Source organism: Hyperolius riggenbachi, chromosome 6 (genome assembly GCF_040937935.1).
Source record: "Hyperolius riggenbachi isolate aHypRig1 chromosome 6, aHypRig1.pri, whole genome shotgun sequence".
Taxonomy (NCBI): domain Eukaryota; kingdom Metazoa; phylum Chordata; class Amphibia; order Anura; family Hyperoliidae; genus Hyperolius; species Hyperolius riggenbachi.
In genome coordinates this window covers 339,620,226-339,637,956 of record NC_090651.1, presented here as the reverse complement: position 1 = coordinate 339,637,956, position 17,731 = coordinate 339,620,226, and positions in this window count along the sequence as shown.

Sequence of the window (17,731 nt, the reverse complement as noted above, 5' to 3'; positions counted from 1 at the left end):
TCATGTTGTTGTCACAACTTCCCCTAACATTGTTCAGTATGAATGCTCAGACCTAGTCAGGTGTGAATGGGAGCCCCCGTTCCAGAAAAAACAGCTCGAAGCGTTGTCGTATGAATTGGAGAATGATTCAGAGTCGTTTTGTGAGTACTACATTGCCAGAAGTGAATCTGTCTTGAGAGCATGTATAAGTTATGCATCCGCCTTAAGAGAAAAAAAGGGGTGTGAATTTGACTTTGTGAGTCCGCTGATTTGTATGTGGAAAATGATTCTGAATGAATTACGTGTACGTCATTCAGGTGACGTTTGTAAAGGTACGTTGTCAGCTGGCGTTTCTGAGATCCAGCAATCCAGCCTGGAGACCTCAGAATCCCTGTCTTTGGAGTGTTCGGTTTCGCAACCTAAAGCGATTGTGGATTCGCAAATTTTGCGTTCTGTCTCCTCAGATTCAACAAATCAAAAAGACCGCACTCACGTCAGTGGGTAAGCTGGTGCCGGGCTCCTAGGCCATCACATCCAATCATCATGAAGGAGTCCGCACACAGACTAATCGGAGCAATCACCATAAATTTATTGTCCCATCACATGTATAGATACAAGAGTCTGACCTGCATAGGCCGACGATCGTTTCGGGGCCACTTAGGGTCCCCTTTATCAAGGCGGGTAGCAGAAAAGACATATACGTATATGTCTTTTCTGCTACCTGCCTTGATAAAGGGGACCCTAAGTGGCCCCGAAACGATCGTCGGCCTATGCAGGTCAGACTCTTGTATCTATACATGTGATGGGACAATAAATTTATGGTGATTGCTCCGATTAGTCTGTGTGCGGACTCCTTCATGATTACTGTCTCCTCAGATTCGACATCGTTAGCCGAGTCTAAGAGTGAGACAGCACTTTGGTTTTGTGAACCTGATACTGAAGCACCTTTGCTCTGTCCAGAGAAGATGTCTCTGAGCCTGCCCTGTATCATGAATAAAGACATTATGTCCACTCGCATTGACATTTGGGAGTCTGATTCTGAAGTAAATACTGACTCTCCACCCAGTATTCTGGATGAGTCAATATTACCTTGTTTAAAATCTCCTGCAGTGTCCCTAGAGGCTCGTCTAGGTATTGCAACCATTGTTGCCTGTTTCTCTGCTATTTTGGAATTGCAGTCTGGTTTGACTGCTATGGAGGAATTTCCCTGCAATGAAACGAAACTCAAAAGGCCAGAGTTAGTTTCACTAGATATTTCTGTGTATCCCTGTCCTGATGAAATTCAGTCTCAGTTTATGGTGGAACCTTCCCTAGGACATCTGCCCGGTTCACAAAATAAAGTTCAAGCTTTGCCCTGTAACATGGATAGTTCAGAATCCGTCTTAGGAAACTTGAAAAAAGATGTTCCTGAGGTCCTGTCTGACCTCCTGGAGATCTCCGAGTTCCGCCCAAGGGGTGCAGAACTTGTAGGAGACGTCTCCTGCCGCCCAAGTCCTTCTGAGGTGTTGCCCTCTTCAGTAGGCATTGCTGCCTTGCTAACTACCTTTTCAGCTCTGATGGAGCTTCACTCATATGTAGTCAATGATGATATTATTGTCACAGAAATTTCTGAATTTATATCCGAGTCTTCTTTTGAAAGTCCAGTGCCTGTGACCTCCACTCATGATGATTCTCTGCCCGGTACTGGTTTTGGTCTTGTCGTGCCGGACTCTGAGGTTGGCAGTTCCCCAACATGTCCTGAGGTTTCTCCTGTGCTGGTGTACCCCAGTGTGCTCTGTGACCCAGAAAGCCCAAGTGTACCTCGGTTACCAGCGTACTCAGATGTTTCCTCGGTGGAGACATGTTCTGATTTAGCCTGCCTGCTTGCATGCCCAGAAGTGGTCCCTGAAAGTCCTGATCTTGATGGGTGTCCTGCTAATTCTGAATCTGGAACTGTCATAGGTTCCATGGCGGTGCTTGGTAGCTCTCCATGTGAGCCTGGTGAGCGTTCTGGCTTCTTGGAATCTCTGCGGAGCTTCAAGGCGTTCTGGGAGATTCCAAAAGAAGTTTTGCTTGGTACCCTAAATACGATCAACAGCGGCTTTTGTTTTGAAAGAGACACTTCGAACAGGTTTTGTGGCAGATTTGGTATTTTTGGATGCTCCTTGGAAGGTGGTGGGTATTGTCTGGAGGGTGTCGATGGCTTCTTCTCTGGCGTTCACAGTCTTGATGGGTGTTATACTGAGACTGGTAGTACTGATGGGCATGTTTCGGTGGCTTCTGTTTCCGATGAGGTCGGTTTCGGGTGGACTGACTCTGGAATTGGACCTTGTCGGGCTGCCCCGACCTTCATGAGTCTTCTGTTAGAGTGGTTTGGAGATATCAGTTTTGAGGGTCGTCTGGAAATCGATCCTAGGAGGGGGGGTACTGTGAGAATCCGCTCAGCTGCCTGCGCAGGCAGGCAGCCTTTTGACCATTGTTTAGGTTTGCTTGCTGCAGGACTCTGGAAAGGAGACCTTCTGTCAGTTGTGCAGCTTGTGTTGCTGAGGGATTTGCATACATTAGTCATGCAAATCCATTACCTGCCTTCTTTTGATGACTGGCACTATAAAAGCATTCTGCTCCCAGAATGCTTTGCTGGACATTTCCCTTCCATGGTCTGTTCCTGATGGACACTGCTGGAGTGTCAGCCATTGCTATCTAGTATAGTTTAATCCTCGGGGTTGCTTTTGGCTCCCCTTCTAGCCCAGTCAGGTTGTATTATCTGTATTGCCTGTTCTGTCTTGTCTTGCCTGTTGCCATTGTCCTGTCCCAATGGTGGTCGACAGGAAATGGTTCTGATCTCTGTTCTTGGAGTAAAGCTGGTGCAGCGGTTGCTACCAGCTATCTCTTCTGTTCTGTCTCCTGGGATCGCACTAGCTACTTTTCGCTAGCGCTGGGGATCCTTCTGTTCTGTCTCCTGGGATCGCGCTAGCTACTTTTCGCTAGCGCTGGGGATCCTTCTGTTCTGTCTTCTGGGATCGCGCTAGCCACTTTTCGCTAGTGCTGGGGATCCTTCTGTTCTGCTACTCTGTACCTGGATCGTGCTAGCCACTTTTCGCTAGTGCTGTGGATCCTATCTCTCGCTTGTCCCTGTTTTCGTGTGTCTGTCTTGTCTGCTACGACCGCTTGCTGGAGGCTCAGTGAGGTGACCGTTAAGCAAGCGTTCGCGTCCCCTGTTTCATGTTTGTCTGTCGATGGTTAGTTAGGCGTGCTTGTCTCTATTGTGCTTATCACGTGTAGACCGCGAGACCTCATCTACTCCCCTCACCATTTCCAGGTTGCTGTCATCTACCGTCCTCCTGGACCAGCCTCCACCTTCATTGACCACTTTTAAACATGGCTTCTCCACTTTCTATCCACTGACATTCCTTCCATCATCATTGGGGACTTTAACATCCCCATAGACACTAACTGTTCCACTACCACAAAATTCCTCTCACTCACCTCATCCTATGACCAGGGCTGGCCCTATACTTTTTGCCGCCTGAGGCAAATTTTAAAAAAAATTGCCACCGCCGCCCCTCCCCCCCCCCTCGGGGGGGGGGGGGCGCTCTGGGGGGCCGCCGAGCTGGAGGGGTAGCTGGCAGGACGGGGGTATTGGGCCAGCGGTGGGGAGGGGGGTCGGACCCCCCCCCCTCCCTCGCCTGGGTCCCCCGTCCTCCGCTCCCCTCCAGATTAAATAGAAGCAGCCGTATGTGTAAGAGGCACGGGCGGGGAGGACACTCACCTCTTCCCAGCATGCGCTCCACTGACATCACTTCCTGCAGCGTTGCAGGAAGTGATGTCAGTGGAGCGCACGCTGGAGCGAGGAGGAGGTGAGTGTCTCCCCGCCCGTGCCTCTTACACATACGGCTGCGTCTATTTAGGCTAGAGGGGAGCGGAGGACGGGGGACCCAGGCGAGGGAGGGGGGGGGTCCGACCCCCCTCCCCGCCGCTGGCCCAATACCCCCGTCCTGCCAGCTACCCCTCCAGCTCGGCGGGCCGGCTCCCCGCACCCACGGACGGGCGGGTGCCGCCCCTGGAAATTTGCCGCCTGAGGCAAAAGTTTCACCCCGCCTCATGAGCGGGCCGGCCCTGCCTATGACCTCTCCCAATGGTCCTCAACCTCCACCCACAAAGATGGCCACACTTTGGACCTAGTTTTTACCCGGCTCTGTCCCGTTTCCACATTTAATAACTCTTTATTCCCCCTTTCAGATCACAATCTCATAACGTTTACAATCAGCCCCTCCCTGCCTCCTCCAGCTACTGTAGTGCAGCCATCACGCTTATGCAGGAATTATCGCAACCTCGACCTCTGCTCCCTAGCTGATTCTCTAAAACCCCTGGTCTCCCTGTCATCCTACACTGACCCCGAGTCAGCATCCATCTACTACTCCACCACAGTCTCTGCTGCCATGAACACAGCCGCCCCTCTCACCAACTTCAGCCCCCGCCGCATCAACAGACAGCCCTGGCTGACTGAACCCATCAAACAACTGAAAAGACAGTCCAGGGCAGCAGAACGGCAGTGGAGGAAAAGCTCCAATGCAGATGACTTCGCCCACTATAAAAACACGCTGCTCCAGCTCAGGGACGCTCTCTCACTTGCAAAGCAGTCATACTTCTCTACACTTATTTCTTCACAATCCCATAACCCTAAACAACTTTTTAACACCTTCAACTCTCTCCTCCACCCCCCGCCTCCCCCTACAACCACAAGCTTGTCTGCAGAAGACTTTGCAGCATATTTTGTGAGCAAAATTGAAACGCTACAGAACAGCTTTCAAAAGCAACCCTCTTCACCGGTCCAATCACCTCTTCCTTTTTCCTCTCCTCCCGGCAGCTCCCCTACTATTAACTATCCCTCTCCACATAACCACTCACCCACTCAAACCCCCTCCCTGCTAACAATCTTCTCTGCCTTAACTGAACAGCGTCTTTCTTCACTAATCTCTAAAGCTCATCTTACTACATGCGCCTCAGACCCTATTCCCTCTCATCTTATCCCCCAGCTCTCCTCCCCCCTCATTCCTGCTTTAACAACACTGTTTAACCTTTCCATCTCAACTGGCATTTTCCCTTCTTCATTTAAACAAGCTATCATAACACCACTAATCAAAAAACCCTCTTTAGACTCTACTGCCCTTTCTAATTACCGCCCAGTCTCTCTCCTTCCCTTTGCCTCCAAACTGCTGGAACGCCACATTTACTCAGAGTTGTCTAACTTTCCCTCTGCTAATTCCCTGTTGGACCCCTTCCAGTCTGGCTTCCGCCCTCAACACTCTACGGAAACCGTTCTCACTAAGGTTGCCAATGACCTCCTAGTTGCTAAAGCCAAAGGCAGATTTTCGGTACTAATACTCCTAGATCTGTCCTCTGCCTTCGACACTGTTGATCATACCCTGCTTCTCCAGACCCTCTCAACACTGGGAATCAAGGGCCTAGCACACTCCTGGCTCAACTCTTACCTGTCTGGACGTTCTTTCATGGTCTCCTATGCCAATACCAACTCCTCTCCACGCCCACTGTCTGTGGGAGTACCACAAGGGTCCGTCCTTGGACCCCTCCTCTTTTCAATTTACACCCATGGCCTGGGACAGATAATAAGCTCTTTTGGGTTTCAATACCACCTCTATGCTGATGACACCCAAATTTATTGTTCTGACCCAGACCTCTCCACACTACTATCAAAAATCCCCAAATGTCTATCCGCTGTATCTACATTTATGTCATCCCGCTTCCTTAAACTCAATATGAGCAAAACGGAGATTGTGATATTTCCACCTTCACTCTCTGTTCCACCTCCCATTGTCACAATCAATGTAGAGAACACCCCAATAGCATCAACCCCCAAAGCTCGTTGCCTAGGGGTAACTCTGGACTCTGAGCTCTCCTTTAAACCACATATTAACACTTTAACTACCTCCTGCTACTTCCATCTCAAAAACATTTCCAGAATCCGTCCCTTCCTTTCACAAGAAGCAACTAAAATGCTTGTGCATGCCCTAATCATCTCCCGTCTTGACTACTGCAACACCCTACTCTGTGGTCTACCAAAAAGCAGACTGGCACCTCTCCAATCCCTACTAAACTCTGCGGCCCGTCTCATCCACCTCTCTTCTAGATCCTCTGAGGCAGCCCCTCTCTGCCAATCCCTCCACTGGTTACCAGTTGCCCAAAGGATCCAGTTTAAACTTCTCACACTTGCATACAAAGCTCTACACAAGCTGTCGCCTCCATACATTTCCTCTTTAATCTCCAGATACCTCCCCGCTCGGACCCTCCGTTCCTCACAGGAGACCCTTTTGTCCTCCAGCCTAGTCACCTCCTCTCACTCTCGCATCCAAGACTTCTCACGGGCGGTCCCTCTCCTTTGGAACTCTCTCCCTCAGCCGGTTCGTCATGCCACGAGTCTGAAAACCTTCAAACGTACTCTGAAAACACACCTGTTCAGAAAAGCCTATAATTTGCTATAGGCAGCACTGAAGGCACACTGGCTCACCCACTAATCCTGGTGTTTCCTTCCCCTTTGTTTCCTCCCCACTACCCTCTAGATTGTAAGCTCGCAAGGGCAGGGACCTCCTCCTAGTGTTTCTCATACTGCTGTAATTTTAACATATGTATATGTACCAACTACATATCAACTATGTATGTATCTGTATTTATTCTATTCAATGTCATGACTGTACAGTGTCTTGTATTTCTTATGTATATTTGTTCCCCATTATTTGTTTGTACTATGTACAGTGCTACGGAAGATGTTGGCGCTATATAAATAAAAAATAATAATAATAATAATCGCGTGCACTGTTGCGAATGAGTGCGGTGTTCGCGGTTAGCTAGCGTTTGTTATTTTCCGCATCTTCTCTTTGTATGATTTGCTGTGCCTTTGCTACTCTCGTGCTCCGCCTTGCTGTAACCTTGTGTCATGTCTGGCGATCGCACCTCTCGCGATCGCATTCCTGCTTCTTATCTGCTGTGGTGTGTGCACAGTCGCGTGTTGGCGACTAGTTTTTTGCACACATACACAATCTGTCTCTGTGCTCACTCTCAATCACTTCTCTTGCGATTGCGTTTCTTCCCTTCGTACAATTCCTGTCTGGCGTGTGTGGTAGGGCAGAGGAGCTGTTCCTCTACACTCCACAGCTCCACCTGCCGACTGGAATTTCCCTCTGCAGGTGCATAGCACCTAGCCTGGGTGTCCTCAATTATACGCTTGTGGAGGAAATCCGCCGCGTCAGCGCACGTCTGGTTTGCTGACCATGGAGACGATTCCGCAATCGTTACAACATACAGTTGATCATTGTGTGACTGGGGTTTAAATTTATAGAAGGGGTGGAGCCCCAAACAGCCAATCTGATTTGTTTCATTTTAATGCAGGTTATTGATGCCAAATTCCGCAAAGCTCACAAACTTGGTCATTGAGTAATTGAGTAATTGTGTGTTAGGGTTAGGAAAAGTGGGTGCAGCCAACACCAGCCAAATACATAATCGGGCAATGCTGGGTCATCAGTAGGCAGAGACAAATATAAATTTCACTGGGAAAATGTAAACTGCAGCAATTCTTTCACTATTAATGGTAGGGTTCTCAAACTTTGCACAGTTGGTCACTGGGTGACTGAGACTATTATATTCAGAAAAGTGGGTGGAGCCTACAAAAGCCAATCAAAATCCACCTATTAATCTTTAAGGGGAATATTTAATTGATGCCATTCTTGCACTGTTAATCACCTGTACCTGGTACAGTTGGCCATTGGGTGATTGGGGTTCAAATTCAGAAAAGGGGTGGAGCCACAGCCAATCAGACTTATTTTATTTCAATGCAAATTATTGATGCCAAAGACCGCAAAGCTCACAAACTTGGTCATTAAGTAATTTTGTGTTAGGGTTAGAAAAAGTGGGCGGAGCCAGCACCAGCCAAATACATACCTGGGCAATGCCGAGTCTTCAGTGGGCAGAGACAAACACAAATTTCACTGGGAAAATGTAAACTGCAGCCATTCTTACACTATTAATTGTAGGGTTCTAAAACTTTGCACAGTTGGTCACTGGGTGACTGGGATTAATATTCAGAAAAGTGAGTGGAGCCTACAAAAACCAATCACAATTCACCTATTGATTTTCAAGGCAAATATTTAATTGCTGCCATTTTTGCACTGTTAATGGCACAAGCCTCAAACCTGGTACAGTTGATCATTGGGTGACTGGGGTTAAATATTTAGAAAAGGGGTGGGGCCACAAACAGCAAATCAGATGTGTTTCATTTCAATGAAAATTATTCATGCCAAAGACCACAAATCTCACAAACTTGGTAATTTACTATTGGCAATTGTGTGTTAGGGTTAGAAAAAGTGGCCACAGCCAACAGCAGCCAAATACATACCCGGGAAACATTAGGACATCAGTGGGTGGAGAAAAATACAAATTTCACTGCCAGAATGTAAACTGCAGCCATTCTTACACTGTCTGTCAATGGCAGGGTTCTTAAACTTTGCACAGTTGGTCACTGGGTGACTGGGATTAATATTCAGAGAAGTGGGTGGAGCCTAAAAAAGCTAATCAAAATTCACCTATTGATTTTCAAAGGAGTGGAGCCACAGCCAATTAGATTTATTTCATTTCAATGCCAATTATTGATGCCAAAGACCGCAAAGCTCACAAACTAGGTCATCATTGAGTAATTGTGTGTTAGGATTAGAAAAAGTGGACAGAGCTAACACTAGCCAATTACATACCCGGGCAATGCCGGGCGACCAGCTAGTTTTAAATAATTTTACTTGCTTCAGGTTCCCTTTAAGTGAAATCACTATTCAAGAGTTTCTTCACAACTTTCCTCCCTAAACAATGGCTTTAATAATTACTTCAATAAATGACAAAGGGATCTTCAACAACTTAATCAAGAGGCATTCCCTTTAAAAAGAGGTTATCTCTCTCAACACAGATCTGCTCTTCGTACAGGAGTCCCACCTACTAGACTCAAATGTCAACCCCTCCTTCTTATACCCATCATCTACAACAACTTTAATAAAAAGAAACGTGGAGTGTTTATAGCATTCCATAATGACTTAGTTAGAAGTAAAGGTCCAGTCGGTGGAAAAAGACCCACAAGGCCAATTTATCCTCTTTGTAGGCACCATCAACAATGTAGATGCTACTCTCCTCAACTTGTATTCTCACAACACAGGACAATACAAATGTATTAAGAAACTGATTGTCAAAGCCCACTCTGTCCAGAAAGGAAGTCTTATTATAGGAGGAGACTTTAACTCCATCTCTGATCACCTTCTGTATTCATATAATTGCTGGGTTAAGCCTCTTAACACGCTTTCCAAGCTCTTCCATAAAAAAGACTTATACGACCCATGGATATCTCTTCACAGTTCAGAAAGGGACAATACTTTTTTTTCTCCTATGTGCACAACAGCCACACGAGAATTGACGTCTTTCTAACTGACCGCCACACTCTACAAACTTTTAAGAAATATTAGATTCATAACATTTCTTGGTTGGACCATGCCCCAATAACCATAAGGCTAAACCTCTCTCCCCACCCCAAAAAAGCCCTCCCTGTGGAGATTGAACACCTCCATTCTCCTTCCAGCAGCTAATTCAAAACTGATTTTCAAACAAATCAATGGATTTTACTCTATAAATAACACTGAGGAAGTTAAAGCGGATCTGAGATGAAAACCTAACTATAACAAGTAACTTGTCTATATATCTTATCTAAAGTTTAGATGGTTTACACAGCAAATATAGCTGCAAACAGTTTTAATAGAATATGATTATTTATTCCTGTGATACAATGACAGCAGCCATGTTGTTTGTAAACATTACAAAGAGTCAGGCTTATCTGTATCTTGAGCCATCAGCCTAATCGCCTCTCCTCCTCCCTCCTCCCCTCTGCCTCTGAAATCAATGGCTAGTAGCACCTCCCCCTCCTCCTGCCCAGACTGAGCTCCCATGCACCCTTGCTACTGCCAAGGCTCTCTGAAAATCTGTGGGTGTGGCTTTTTTAGTTTATAGGGAATTAGAGTATTAAAACAAAAAAGTATTTGGCTTGAGGAAGGCTGTAACGATTGGTGTCAGTAAGCACAGATTTTCTGTTTATTGGTGATCTGCAGTATCACCAATAATACAGATGCTATACCTGATTATATGGTGATCTGCAGAATCACCAATAATGCAAGTATAGCATGACACAATCAGATGCAAGAAGGTGCTTGGTGCAATAGAGTATCTCTATAGGGCACAGAAATACAACCTCCAGCAAGCTGGAACAGCAGACAACAATAATATACAGTGTAAATTCTCAAGTATGTGGAAAAGTCCACCACACAGTAAATCCTCAGAGGTGTGGTTACCTCTGAATGGGAACCCCGTGTGGGAGATCCTCCAAAAGACGGAGTGGAGGAGTCTCGGCCTCTAGCAGCAAGGGTTTGCTAGTGGCGGTCGTCTCAAAGAGGTAAGCCTCTGATAGAACCCTACAGTGGGAGACGTTCCACTGAAGGGAGAAAGGTCAGACAAAATGAGGTTCGGCAACAGATCAGGCGGCAACAGTACAGAAACTTGAGACAAGAGAATAGTCGGAAACCAAGCCAATAGTCGATATCGGTACGGGCTGGCGAAGTACAGAATCAGGAAGCAGAAGAATAGTCAAGACAGGCACAGATAAATCAAGACAGTATAATATGTGTATATATTGGCGATAAACCAATATATAACACAATATCAAATACAAGGCTGACTAGGTGTGACAAGAGCCGGGGTCCTGCCGGATTATCACACGGGAACTGACTAGGTCTGAGTGCTGACACAGGGTATCGCAAACACAGACGAAGTGTGACTGAGAAGCACTTCCTTATATACTGCCTGGGATCAAAGTCTCCACCCCAAGCAGCAACCAATCAGAGCAGGAAAAAAACATCAGCTGACTTCTAGATCAGCTGACACACTTTCTAGGGGTATAAAGGCGTGCCTGGCGCGCGCGCGCACCCCCTAGAGGCAAGATGGCGAAGCCCTGATGTGCAGCACGCTGGTGAGTTTGGCGCGGTGCGCCTGGAGGATCTTGCACGGCGGATGCAGTCAAATTTCCGCATTCCGCATTGGAAAGTCCGCAATCCGTCCGGCGTCGTGGGATTTTCGTTACAAATGCCCTATAAACAATAGGAAAGGAACACAATTATGCAATGTGTAAAAGTTCACCTCGGATCCACTTTAAAGTGGCCATACACTGGTCGATTTGCCATCCGATCGACCAACAGATAGATTCATCTCTGATCGGATCTGATTAGAGAGAGATCGTATGGCTGCCTTTACTGCAAACAGATTGTGAATCAATTTCAGCATGAAACCGATCACCATCTGTGAAGCTGCCACTGCCGCCGCCCCCCTGCATACATTACCTGATCCGGTTGGTGCGAGTCCCCGCTGCTCCTTCTCCGCTGGGCTCTGGGTTCTGGACTGGCTGGCTTCACTTCTTCACGTCCGGGGAAGTTTAAACAGTAGAGGGCGCTCTGCTGTTTAAACTTGCTGTCGGGACAGGAAGTAAAGTGAAGCCAGCCGGTCCGGAACCCGGAACCCAGCAGAGAAGGAGCAGCGGGGACAGCGGGCACTCGCGCCGGCGGTGCAGGTAACGTATTGCCGCTAGCGTCGGTCGTCGGACATTCGAACACCGCTATCGACGCACTCCCGACCCGCTGGCGATCGAGCAAAATCTTCCACATGGACCGACAGGAACGATTGATTTCGGATGGAAATTGATTGTTCTGTCAGCATTTGCACTACAATTTCACAGCAGATTCGATCACAGTGATCTAATCCGCTGTATATCGGTGGGAAAATTGTTAGGTATATGGGCCCCTTTAGAGAGAGCACAATCTTTCAGGCTCATAAAGCCTACATTAGAGGCCTTCTAATAAAACTTGAGCAGCCTCTAAATGGGCCAAATCTGACAAATTAACTGATCTTCTAGCTAAAATCAAAACCATTGAGACAGAAAACAAACTCAACCCATTCCTAGCACACAGCAAGGAATTAATCACTCCCCATCAACAACTTAGAATTATACTATCAGATGACTATGAATTCCATCTCTCCAAACTAAAATGTAACTATTACCATCAGCATAAAAAAGCTAGCCTACTACTTGCAAAATTAATTAAGCACTTCAGGAGACTAGGGCTGAGCTCTCGAAATCTGAATTTCGAGTTTGGCATTGGAATTTGGCAGTTCCGAGTACACACTCGAAACTCAAAAATTTGGCAGTTCCAAGTACCGAATTTTGTTTTCCATTGAAGTTAATATGGCCAACTTCCACAGTTAATTGTAAAGCCCCCGTACATGCTATCATCACCAATGAATGTACAGGGGCTTTACAATTAACTGCGGAAGTTGGCACCATTTAATTCAATAGAAATACACTGGGAACACAAAACTTTAGAACAGCAAATTTGTTTTTCGCTTGTGGTACACCACATTTCAGCGAAATTAGAATTCAGCTCTTCCAATCAGCCCTGTTCAGGACCAAAGCCTTACACCCCCCTAGTGACCAGGCTATTTTTTACAGTGCAGGCCACTGCAGCTTTAAGGGCTGTACAACCCCCACCCCCTTTTCTACCCACCAACATGTGACCGGACGAAATCCGGCGTGATTGGGCGATAGCCTGTAACTGCAATTGGCTGCTATTGGAAGAAGTAGGGAATTCCCGGAATGGGCTGGCCTCCCTCCATTGCAGCAGACGATTCATGGTACCTGTTGGGCATATTTTGAAGTGAGTTAACGCTACATTTATGATAAACTAGCTGATGGCCCGTCGTTGCAAGGGTATGTATTTGGCTGGTTTTAGCTCCACCCTCTTTTTCTATCCCTAACACACAATTACTAAATTACTCAGTGACGTAGTTGCTGAACTTTGCGGTCTTTGGCATCAGTAATTTGCATTGGAATTTAATATGCAGGCAGAAAAAAACAAAGTCTTGTAAAAGTAATACCCTTTAATGGCTAACTGATAAAGTTAAATAATGCAAGCTTTCTGGGATCTAGTCCCCTTCTTCAGGCATATTTCCAGATGTTAGCTGTAGTAAAACACTGATGCAGGCCGGCATGACAGTACAGCGCATGCGCGGTTTAATCGCGCATGCGCCGTACTGTCACGCCGGCCGACGTGATGACGCGAGGCGGCCGGCGTGATGAAGTCAGACGTGACGTATGCGGAAGGGAGAGCCCGACACTCGGGCCAGTGTCGCCTGGAGCCGCCCGGAAGCCGCCGAGCAGCCATCTCTGGGAGAAGACCTGGGAGAAGAGCCAGGACGCTGTCGTGGGACCTCCCGACTAACACTGGGCTGCAGAAAGCCCAAGGTGAGTACCATTTTCATTTTTTTTTTTGAGCTCGGAGTCCCTTTAGCATATTCTTTAATTCCCTTGAGTATTGCAGAGTGCGGTTTGTTTCTAGTCTTTTGTAGTAGGTGTTGTTGGAGAGCTGTCTGTTTGCTTCTTGAACATAGGTGTGAGGAAACGCGGAAAAGCCGCCGCGTGTGCCAAGAGCTAGGCGGCTGACTCCGCGTCCTACGCGGCGGTTTGCACGCGTCTGGTTGTGTGGTGGAACGCGGAAAAGCCGCCGCATGTCCTGACAGCAAAGCGGCTGTTTGCAGGCAGCAGCATGTGCTTGGTGTGGCTGGGTCTGTTAGTGCACCTAGGCAGATGGAGAGCTATGCTCGCGCGGGCCTGAATTCAGGACCTTTATACCTGCAGAGGAAGTGTCAGCTGATCAGGAAGGTCAGCTGATTCCTGCAGGACTCATGATTGGCTGAATGGTTCAGGCGGGGCAGCACAGTCCAGCAACTATATATTCTGCTGCTTATTCAGTTGCTGGTTGTCTGGCGTTGCGATCACATACGTGGGAGCACCCAGATCCGTAGTCAGATCCGCAAGTGTGCCGGGACCAGCTGGAGCTGTAATCCTACACTTAGCTAGATTTTGTTAATAGCTTAAAGTACTAGTTTGATTGTGATTATCTGTTATGACTTCCTGCTTGCCTGACTATCCTCCTGAACTCTGATCTTGCACCTCGATATTTCTGATACTCTGTTGCCGAACCCCGGCTCGTCCCTAGACTCTGTTTCTGCCTCCTGATTTTGTACCTCGATATATCTGATACCCCGTTGCCGAACCCTGCCTGCACTTAGACTCCGCCTTTGCCTCCTGATCTTGTACCTCGATATTTCTGATACCCTGTTGCCGAACCCTGCCTGTACCTAGACTCGGCCTCTGCTTTATGATCTTGTACTTTGTCTGTCCGTGTGTGTACGACCTGGGTTGTCCGACCTCGAGAACCGACCTCACTCTTGGAGGCGGTTCCCCGTCCTGTCAGTGACATCTCCTCCTGAGTGTCACTTTCAGACAATCCTTCCTACTGTCAGTCTGACTCCCCCCGTCTTGGAGAGCTCAGGTCTGCGGAAGGAATCTGTGCAGTATTCCTTGCTGCACTGAGGCCTAGACCTCTAAGTGTTACTGTTGCACCTAACACTACACTCTACTCAGGTGAACAGAGGTTAGCTAGTATATCGGATTATCGGTGATACTGCAGATCACTTATAATCTGGTATACATCTGTATTCCCAGTGATACTGCAGATCACCGGTAATCAGGTCCTCTCTGTGCTTCACCGATCGTTACAATAGGTAGTTTTTTGGTGTCAAGTTACTGCTCTTTTTGGTCTTGCTATTTGCAGGTTCGGTGTTTTCAAATGATGAATAATTAGGTCTGTTGTGAAAAAATTATTTTAGTTGTATCCTCTGAAAATTTTTTTCCATGTCACTACAAAATTCTATTCCATCAAATCTTTTGGTGGGGCAATAAGACCTTCAGAAACAAAATAAAGAAACGCCACAGCCTTAAGGCTCATACACACATCAGACTATAGTCTTTGGAAACTGAAAGATCACAGACCAATCTTACCACCCTTCATGTAGTATGAGAGCCATACCTTCACAGTCTTTTCTATGGAGCTGAACTCCACATCAGAAAAAAATCTTTGCAAGATGCTGCACACACAGATGCTGTACAGACACAAAAGATCAGTATCTGCAAAAGATCTGTTCCTGCCAAAGATCCATTCCTGCAAATTGCAATGATAGTCTATGAGATCTGCAGATCATCATACACACATTATTTAACTGACATTCATCTGCAGATCAAGCAATCATCCGCAGATCTGAAAATCCATCCTGGTGGATCTGATCTGCAGATGAATGTCAGTTAAATCGTGTGTGTATGATGATCTGCAGATCTCATAGACTATCATTGCAATTTGCAGGAATGGATTTTTGGCAGGAACAGATCTTTTGCAGATACTGATCTTTTGTGTCTGTACAGCATCTGTGTGTGCAGCATTAGTGGTGCTCAAATACCCCTTTTTAAAATTCGAGTTTGGTCGAATTCGAATAGTAAATTATTCGAGGTCAGTCGAATATTCGAGTCGAATAATTTTTACTATTCGATTCGACCTCGGACTTCGAGCTCACTATTCGAGCTGACTATTCGAATTGGCCTTAAATAGCTTCCAACACTTGTTTTGAGGGTGAATGATGCAAGAAACATCTTTTTTTCCAAGTAACAACAGCAAGTGATTATGTGGGGATGTTCCTTTAAACAAAAATGTGGAAAGAGAAGTTGTGTCCTTAATTTTGTTCAGTAGTGTTACTGTATATACTTGTTCTTCTTCTTCTTTATCTTTCTTCTTCTTCTTCTAGATCTTCTTCTTCTATATCTTCTTCTTCTTCTTCTATATTGTCTTCTTCTTCTTCTTCTTCTTCTTCATCATCTTCTTCTTCTTCTTCATCATCTTCTTCTTCTTCTTCTTCATCATCTTCTTCTTCTTCTTCATCATCTTCTTCTTCATCTTCTTCATCTTCTTCTTCATCTTCATCTTCTTCTTCTTCATCTTCATCTTCTTCATCTTCTTCTTCTTCATCTTCTTCTTCTTCTTCATCTTCTTCTTCTTCTTCTTCTTCTTCTTCATCTTCTTCTTCTTCTTCTTCTTCTTCTTCTTCTTCTTCTTCTTCTTCATCTTCTTCATCATCTTCTTCATCTTCTTCTTCTTCTTCTTCTTCTTCATCTTCTTCTTCTTCATCTTCTTCTTCTTCATCTTCTTCATCTTCTTCATCTTCTTCTTTTTTTTTTCATCTTCTTCTTCATCATCTTCTTCATCTTCTTCTTCATCTTCTTCTTCATCTTCATCTTCTCCTTCTCCTTCTTTTTCAATATCGTCTTCTTCTTCTTCACGTATTTCTCTTTTCAATTTTTTTTTAAAGAAATGCAGCTATTTTTGAGCGTAACAAATAGCTGGTGGGCGCACGCATGTTGGAAGCGCCATTGTATGTGCTCCCTGGCAGTGGAAACACAAAGACAGCAGGAGGTAAATTCAGCAGCAGGAGGAGGAGGATGAGTGTGTGGCAGCAGGCAGTCAATGAGGCAGGCAGCTCGCCGTGACATAATAGCCCTGGTACCTAGCGGTGATACCAGGGCTGTAAATAAACACAACAGGAGGTCCCAGACAGCGGTCGTGCAGCCCACATTGTGTCCAATACACAACTGGGACAACACAGTTTTCAACCCGGGCACCTCAGAAAAATTAAACCTTTTTTTTTTTTTTAATGGTTTGTTTGGTTTTGGTTTTGCAACCAATATAGCTATTGTTTGACGTAATAGCTGGTGGCAGAGTGGCAGCAGAAGGTAATTCTGTGTACCCTGGCAGTGGGAAACACAGACAGACAGCAACAGCAGCAGGAGGAATGGAGGAGTAATGTGAGCAGCTATTGTTTGACGTAATAGCTGGTGGCAGAGTGGCAGCAGAAGGTAAATCATCTGTGTAGTGTACCCTGGCAGTGGGAAACACAGACAGACAGCAGCAGCAGCAGCAGGAGGAGGTATGGAGGAGTAGTGTGAGTGTGGCAGCAGGTAGGCAGCGTGACATAATAGCCCTGGTACCTAGCGGTGATACCAGGGCTGTAAATAAACACAACAGGAGGTCCCAGACAGCGGTCGTGCAGCCCACATTGTGTCCAATACACAACTGGGACAACACAGTTTTCAACCCGGGCACCTCAGAAAAATTAAACCTTTTTTTTTTTTTAATGGTTTGTTTGGTTTTGGTTTTGCAACCAATATAGCTATTGTTTGACGTAATAGCTGGTGGCAGAGTGGCAGCAGAAGGTAATTCTGTGTACCCTGGCAGTGGGAAACACAGACAGACAGCAACAGCAGCAGGAGGAATGGAGGAGTAATGTGAGCAGCTATTGTTTGACGTAATAGCTGGTGGCAGAGTGGCAGCAGAAGGTAAATCATCTGTGTAGTGTACCCTGGCAGTGGGAAACACAGACAGACAGCAGCAGCAGCAGCAGGAGGAGGTATGGAGGAGTAGTGTGAGTGTGGCAGCAGGTAGGCAGCGTGACATAATAGCCCTGGTACCTAGCGGTGATACCAGGGCTGTAAATAAACACAACAGGCGGTCCCAGACAGCGGTCGTGCAGCCCACATTGTGTCCAATACACAACTGGGACAACACAGTTTTCAACCCGGGCACCTCAGAAAAATTAAACCTTTTTTTTTTTTTTAATGGTTTGTTTGGTTTTGGTTTTGCAACCAATATAGCTATTGTTTGACGTAATAGCTGGTGGCAGAGTGGCAGCAGAAGAAGGTAATTCTGTGTACCCTGGCAGTGGGAAACACAGACAGACAGCAGCAGCA